The sequence below is a fragment of the Suncus etruscus genome, chromosome 5 (genome assembly GCF_024139225.1).
Source record: "Suncus etruscus isolate mSunEtr1 chromosome 5, mSunEtr1.pri.cur, whole genome shotgun sequence".
NCBI classification, from domain to species: domain Eukaryota; kingdom Metazoa; phylum Chordata; class Mammalia; order Eulipotyphla; family Soricidae; genus Suncus; species Suncus etruscus.
Window position 1 is genome coordinate 45,513,712 of NC_064852.1, and position 7,665 is coordinate 45,521,376.

At 35.8% G+C, this 7,665-nt stretch overlaps 1 non-coding gene and 1 pseudogene across 1 annotated transcript; both read right to left on the reverse strand.

Moving 5' to 3' along the window:
- Window positions 1-243: 243 nt before the first annotated feature.
- LOC126010527 (U6 spliceosomal RNA) lies at window positions 244-350 on the reverse strand. Its single transcript, XR_007496552.1, has one exon. It is a non-coding gene; the product is annotated as a U6 spliceosomal RNA (small nuclear RNA).
- A 2,495-nt stretch (window positions 351-2,845) lies between these two features.
- On the reverse strand, window positions 2,846-2,967 carry LOC126010208 (uncharacterized; annotated as a pseudogene).
- Window positions 2,968-7,665: the final 4,698 nt, after the last annotated feature.

Genomic DNA, 7,665 nt, shown 5'->3' on the forward strand with positions numbered 1-7,665 from the left:
TTGGGGGACCATATGGGATGCCAGGGGATCAAACTGCGGTCCATCCTAGGCTAGCACCATCAAGGCAGACGCCTTACAGCTTGTACCACTGCTCCAGCCTGTTAACTTCACTTTTTTTTTTCTCAAAAAGAAAAACAAAAAGCAATCACACCTCCCTGGTCTAAAGAGAAAGATATTGAAAGAAAACTTAGAATGTATACATAAGCGTATACCCCCAAAACCATATAACCTAAATGAAAAAATAAAAATATGGAACGCTTCACGAATTTGTGTGTCATCCTTGTGCAGGTGCCATGCTAATCTTCTCTGCATCATTCCAATTTTAGTATATGTGCTGCCGAAGCGAGCACTTAACTTCACTTTTAAAACAGTTTGTTTCTAGGACTAGAGGGAGCCAACTCAGTTTGATCAGTACTACATATGGTCTCCAGAACATTCCTCTGAATGATTTCCTGTACAGTAAGCACTACTGAGAGTATGCTGCCCCAACAAATGCATTTTCTAGTTTTTTTCATGCTATTTTATATGGTATTATTTTCTTGTTTGTTTTTGAATTTTTTTATTTCTATTTTGACTTGTATTTTAATCCTAATACCTCACTGAATTCTTTATTTTTTCCTAATAGTGAGTTTTTATGACTTTTTGTATATAAAATTATGTCCTCTACAAACAAAGCTTGATTTGCCCATTTCTTTTAGATATGGCTATCTTTTCTTATAGAAACTGTTGTTTAGTATGGAATGTAAGTAAGAAAGTCTTGGTTCTAATCTTGCAGAGAAAGGTATCCATTTACTCTTTCACTATTGTGATGTTAGCCCCAGATTTTATATCTATGCTTAGATGACATTAAGTTTCTCTTATTTTTTTAGTTTCTTAAGTGTGGTATTTAAGTTGTAGAATTTAAAATAATAACTTTTACAGCATTTAATATTTTCTATCTTAGATCTATATCAGATGTAACCTGAAGAAACTAGAATATCTTTTCAGTATGTTAGCTTTTATTATATCATTTATATTTATTTTCTTTCAAGCAACTTCTTTCTAGTTGTATAAATTGAACAACTTTAATATTTTTGCACCTGAGTCTTCTCATCTACAAAATTGATTTTGGGGTCCAAAGAGACAGAAAAAGTGCTTGGCTTGCATTCTATGAATCCCCGTTTCTATGCCAGCCATAGACCATTACTTCTGAGCACAGTCTGGAATAGTATTTGAGCAGCACAGAATAAATAAAAAAATTAAATTTGATTTTAGTACTACTTTGACACCTTTGGTAAATATATGCATTTTGGGGGTCAGAGCAATGGCACAGAGCGGTAAGGCATCTGCCTTGCTGACGCTAGCCTTGGATGGAACTTGGTTCGATTCCCAGGCATCCCAAATGGTCCCACAAGCCAGGAGCGATTTCTGAGCGCATAGACAGAAGTAACCAGTGTTACCCCCTGAGCATCACTGGGTGTGTGTGGCCCAACCTCCCCCCATATATATGCATTTTTGTACAAGAATTCAGTAATACAGTGGCTTTAAAAGAATATAAAAACCCAGAATACTGATATAGTTTTCTTAAATTCGTATATTGTTACAGTTCCTGCTTTTTTTTTTATTTTTGATCCTTGCTAACTTTGACTCAACATAATTTTCTAGGTGTCCACTTTTAAATAAATGCCCTTTTAAAAAATGTTTTATTTATTTTGGGTTTTGGGCCACACCCTGTGCCACTCAGGGATTACTCCTGGCAATGCACTTAGAAATCAGTCCTGGTTTGGGGGACCATATGGGATGCCAGGGGATCTAACGCAGATCCGTCCTAGGTCAGCAACGTGCAAGGCAAACACCCTACTGCTGCACTATTGTGCCGGCCCCTAAAATAAATGCTTAATTACAGTACTTTTGTTTAGAGATTTGTGAAACATTTTGATAGACCTCTTTATTTGATTGATTGGAGCCATACTCAGCTGTGTTCAAGGACCCACTCAGTGTCTGCAATGGAACTCAAGTTATCCTACATGCAATGAATGTATTACATTCCTTTTTAGCTGTTTCCCATACTCATGACTTCCATTTAAAGAAGAAAAGAAAAAAAGACATAAATGCTAAATGGCAATATATCATCAAAGGGGTTGGAATCGAAAGTAAAGTGTAAATTGTTCTCTTTGGTTGTGGGTTTACACCTGGTAGTGCCATTTTTTTTACTCCTAGCTCTGAGCTCTCAGGTATCACTCTTGGTAGTAGGTTCAGGGGACTATAGGAGGCTGGGATCAAACCTGGATCAACTGTATATAAGGCAAGTGACTTACCCACTATACTAATACTCTTGCCCAGTTTAAGTTTATTCTGTACATATACTTAGCAAAGCAGAGCTATATATCATTTGCTCACTTATTTTAGCATGTTCTTCTTCAAAAGTGTTATTTTATTAATTTGGAATTTTAAGAGGTAAATAGCAATTTCTTATAAAGTTCATTTTTAATTCTTTTTTAAAATGTATAAATTAGTTAATTTTTTCTTTCCTTTTATTGGGATTATTTGGTAAATTTAACATTTCCTTTTTTCAACTTATTAGGTTGATGTGTGTGTCTGTATGTGTTTCACGCTCTCTTAGATTCTAATTCAGGGGTCTCAAACTCGTGCCTGCAAATGGCCCTCTGTACAACATTTTGTTGCCCTGCCCTTTTGTTTTGTTTTAGTTGTTTGGGTCACACCCCCCAATGTTCAAGGCTTACTACTGACTTTGCACTCAAGGATCACCCAGACTGTGCCACCTGCGGCCCTTTAGGTAAATTGAGTTTGAGACCCCTGTATATGACATGAAGTTTATTGAAGAATTTATTTTTAGTCATTATTTTTTTGTACCCCCATTCACAATACAGATCAGGCAAAGGGCTTGGTTTGAGGTATATATGGGGAGCATTTACTGTACCTCTTCTTTCTATACAGTCAGTGTAAAGAACACAGCATTGGAAGGCCATTAATCATTATTTTTTATGATTTTATTTATTATTATGTGTCCCTTAAAGAAATATGTCAGGAACATAGATAGTATAGCAGATAGTAAAGCAGTACTTTCTTTGAACTTGGCTTACCTGGTTTAATCCCTGGTTCTGTTTGGTCTCCTGAGTATTGCCAGAGGAGTAATTCTTGAATGCAGATCCATTTTTGAGTATCAGCAGGTGTGCCTCTCTAAAAAAAGTTTAAAAAAATGTTTATGAAAGATGATATATGAGCCTAATGATTGAGCAAAAGTAGAGAAAACCAAGGATACACACACAGATTGAAGTGGTGAAAAAAGTGTTGAGTGGGAAGTAGGAAAAATCAGGAATATACAACTACCTGGTGTTGAAATGCTTCTCTGTAGCTTTGTTGTTGTTGTTGTTCTTGTTCTTGTTTTATTGGGGGGGTTGGGCTGCCTTTGTAATAAATACTGAAGGATTACTCCTGGCTCTGCACTTAAGAACTATTCTTGGCAGGCGCAGAGGAACTTAGCAGGTAACAGGGATTGAAGAAACCCAGGTTGACCACATGCAAGGCAGATGTCTTACGTTCTGTATTATCTTTTCAGCCCCTTGTTGTTTTTTTTTAATTCCTTGATTCTAATAGCTTCCTGTTTGAAGCTTTCCCTTATTTTTTATCTATGTAGGAACAAGATAAATACTTATTAAAGTTTGTGAATATGGTACAATTAAAAATATTTCACTTGATTATGGTGGAAAGCTTTTAAAATTTCTCAACATAATGTCAACTGAGTAGATATACTATTTTTAGGAAATTCTTTTGTTGTTTTTAGTTGCGGGGGCTGTCTATATTTAATGGTACTGGGCAGCCATCTGGTGCTACGAATTACACCTTAGACCTCACAATTGCAGGGCATGCATGTATTCTACCTATTAAGTTACATCTCCAGGTCAGAGAAAACAACTTTTCATATGAATTGATATGGTAAAATTAGATACAGAGAAATCAGAAGTTTATTATAATATAAATGAGAATTGTATGAAAATTTGAGACTTTTAATATGGGAGAAAGTTAGAAATAATATGGACATAAATTTAACATTGCTCATTTACTATCTGCTGCCTACATTGTGAAAATTAAAGGATAGGAGTCAAGCATGATTTATTGCTTTCTACTATTCATTTAAATGACTGAAATATAGAAAAATTGACCCAAAATAAGAGGGGATTGGACGTATTCATTGTGAGCTGACTAAACTTAGTAGTAACTACTTAGAAATGTCTTCTATGCAACTATTTCTGATTTTATGTCTAACTACTGTTTACTTGCGAGAGGTGACTAGATATACAGGAATGAGTTGACACATAGATGAAGTCTTTCAGGAGGTATATGTGTCCAAAAAGGGGGTGAAGACTTGAATGGAAATATAGTTGCTTAATAGGGAATGCATAAAATATATAGAAAAGAACTAAAAATTGTGAAGAATTCACAACAAAACAAATAATTTTATGATAACAGCATAATTGTCTAGTGCTGATATTTTATATAAAATAAAAAAGAAAGTTAAATTTTAGAATGATAGAAAAAATGAAATTTTTAGTTTAATTATTATGAAGAGAAAGGATCTAGAGATCAGTAGATCAGGGTTATTTGCACTTTGATAGTGTTGTAGTACAATGATATTTTTTGCCTGAAACAGAATTATAGACAGACTTGAAAATCATGTTGCCTCAATTAAGGAGAAAAAAGGGACAGAGACAGGAGTACTCCTGAGCTTAAGAGTCCTCCTTCTAAAACAAAATAAAAAACAAAACAAAGCAAAATAAACCATAATGTCTTTGTTGGTAAGATGATTTTTGGACTCTGTCTGTGGACCATGTAACTGGTTGCCAGTGAAACAAACTCTGTGATTAGAGCGTTAGAATTTTCTGTTCAGGTCTCTCTTTTCATGACTGAAGGTTGAATTTGAATCAGCCATCAATTTCTAGTGACTTAATTTATCATACCTATGTAATAGAGTCCCCATTAAAAAACAAGCCAATAGGGCCTAGAGAGATAATACAAGTCAAAGTAATTGACTTGAATGCAGTCACCCTGGTTCAATCCTATCACCAAAAATGCTTCTGAGGCCAACTAGGAGTAATCTTTGAACAAAGAGCCAAGAATAAGTCCTGAGCACTGCTAAGTGTGCTTCCTCAAAAAATATTTTAAGAAATAAACACTAAGTTGTGGAGAAATACTAGTATACTGAACACAAGGAATTGCTACGAGAGTGATTCACTCTAAAACAGCATGATATTCTCCACTCTATATATATATCTTGTTTTTTGTATCTCTTCTACCTGAATATTTCTGACTTCTTCTCTTTTGTATTAAACACAATAAAGTGAGTAAATAAGTTTCTTGATTTTTGACAGTAAATTATTCATAAAAAAGTGAAGAGTTCTTTGAACCTTTGTTTTACTGCTCTCTGATCAAAAAAGCATAGGTAATATTCTATAATTGGAACTGACGTATAAAGTAGAAGATAATGTTGCAAAACTGAGCAATTAATTGATGATATTTTATGTTAACTCTTAGTAGAAAGTATCAGAAATCAATTTAATTGTATGGCAGCTATGTCTGAGAATAATTTATTAGTATGGGGAAACCCTTCACAATATTTCATTGAATTTTGGTTTAGGAATTTAAATAACCATCTATATTATAATTTAAAGATCTCATACTCCTAGAAAATAAAAAGCAGTAAAGAACTGTTACAAGCAGAAATGGAGATCAACAAAGTCTTATTATCTACTTATTGTCTACTAAACTGTGAATGAGGACATACCCAGTGATGGCATCCTTATCACTGAACTCAACCAAGCCCCTGTGAAGGGTGAGAGTGAGTTGGATACCAGCTTTAAGAGAATCAGCCTCGTGACAGGGCACTTCTGCTAATCAGTGAACTCCAGGACATCACCTATAAAACAGCACATTGCAAAAGTGACAATGGGGAAACAACACAGATGTATACCATGTTTAGAGAATGAAGATGGTAGCTCTGAAGACACAACAAATACCAAACACCTATGTTGTGGGAGACGGAGCATCCCACATATCAAAGGAACTCTGAATGAATTTTCCACCGCCTGATTCAAGCCATAAAAGTTTGCTTAGCCCCAAGCCAACTGAAAACTCTGCAAATAAATTTAGCCCAGCACACAGAATCTGGCTTAACCAGATTCCTTAACCTTTCCATGGAACCTGTTTTTGTAACTGCTCTCAAAAACGTAATTATAGATAGGTTTTTGTAAAGTTTAAATTATGATCCTTATTGCTTGCACAAAAGAAAGATTTAAATGGAAAATAGGCTAAACAAAAATTGTATTTGCGTAAATATCAATTAGCTATTTGTTTAAGGATTTGCTTCCCCTCCCCCCATCCTGCCAGGTTCCTCTTTATCCTTCCTGCCATCAAATGTGTTTATGCTCCCATTGGTTAAAATTGTTATACTTGTACAAATCTGATTGGTCTATGTTTCAATCCTATGTTACTACCCCTCCCACAGGAGCAGGGCATAAAAACCCTGCTTGCCCTCATTAAAGCCTCTTGACTGGAACGCACCTTGAGCATTTACTAACTTCTGCAGCTTAATTTTTTAGGTGTTCACAAAAGAGCTTAACACTCGCGAATTATTTGTAGCTGCTTTCTGCCTTCTCTCCCGGTTGAGAGAAAGCTGCTGGCCGGAATTCTCTCCCAGTAAAGGGCAGGAGCAGAGGCAGTTACACTATGTAGCCTTTCTGATAAGGACTTTAGAGAAGAAATATGGAGGGGATTTCAAAGGAACTCAAAGAAAGCATGAAACGAACCAAATAAACCACACTAATACTCAAGAAGAAATGAAAACAGAAATGAGAAAACTTCAAACTGAAATAACAGGATAAAATTGGTAGGTCAGATGAAAATCTCATTGAAAACCCTCTCCAACAGAGTAACAGCTAATGAGGAAAGAAACAGTGATCTACTGATGAGCTGCATAAAACCTCTCTACAACAGGAGAGACTCGAAAAGAGTCTTAAAATAAACTATCAGAATATGGGGGGAGTAATCCTCAAAAAAATCAAACAGACAACAATAGAACTCTGGGAAAAACTCAAAATCTTTGGAGTCCAAGAGACCAAATATGAAAACAACCATGAAAAATCAACAGTCTAGGATTTCGATGGCAAACCTATGGCACATGTGCATGCGAAGGCCTAGCAGCTGGCATGTGGGAAGGGGTTCACAATTAAGATCTGCAGCAAGGAATAATAGGTGAGTGTGCTGGTGTCTGCTTTGCAGCTCACCTGGCAACAGGGCTGAACTGCCCATTGGGAGGACGAGGCATTGTGCAGCAGTTTGGGCACTCTGGCTCAGAAAGGTTAGCCATCACTGGTCTAGGACATCTTTGCTGAGAGGTTGCCAGACCTAAAGAGTCATGCAACCACATTCTGGATGCCCAAAAATACCAGCTATAGGAGAAACAAAGAAAACGCCCCAAGACACCTAGTCACAAAGATGAAAAACACAGAGAGGGATAATATAATGAAAGCAGCAATATCAAAAAGGAAAAGTATATAAAAGAAGCATTCTTAAGATTTATAGCAGATTTATCACAGCCAACCCTCAATATCAAAAATTATTTGCCACAAATACTTCAGCCAACCAAACTTACATTGTGATTTGAAGGAA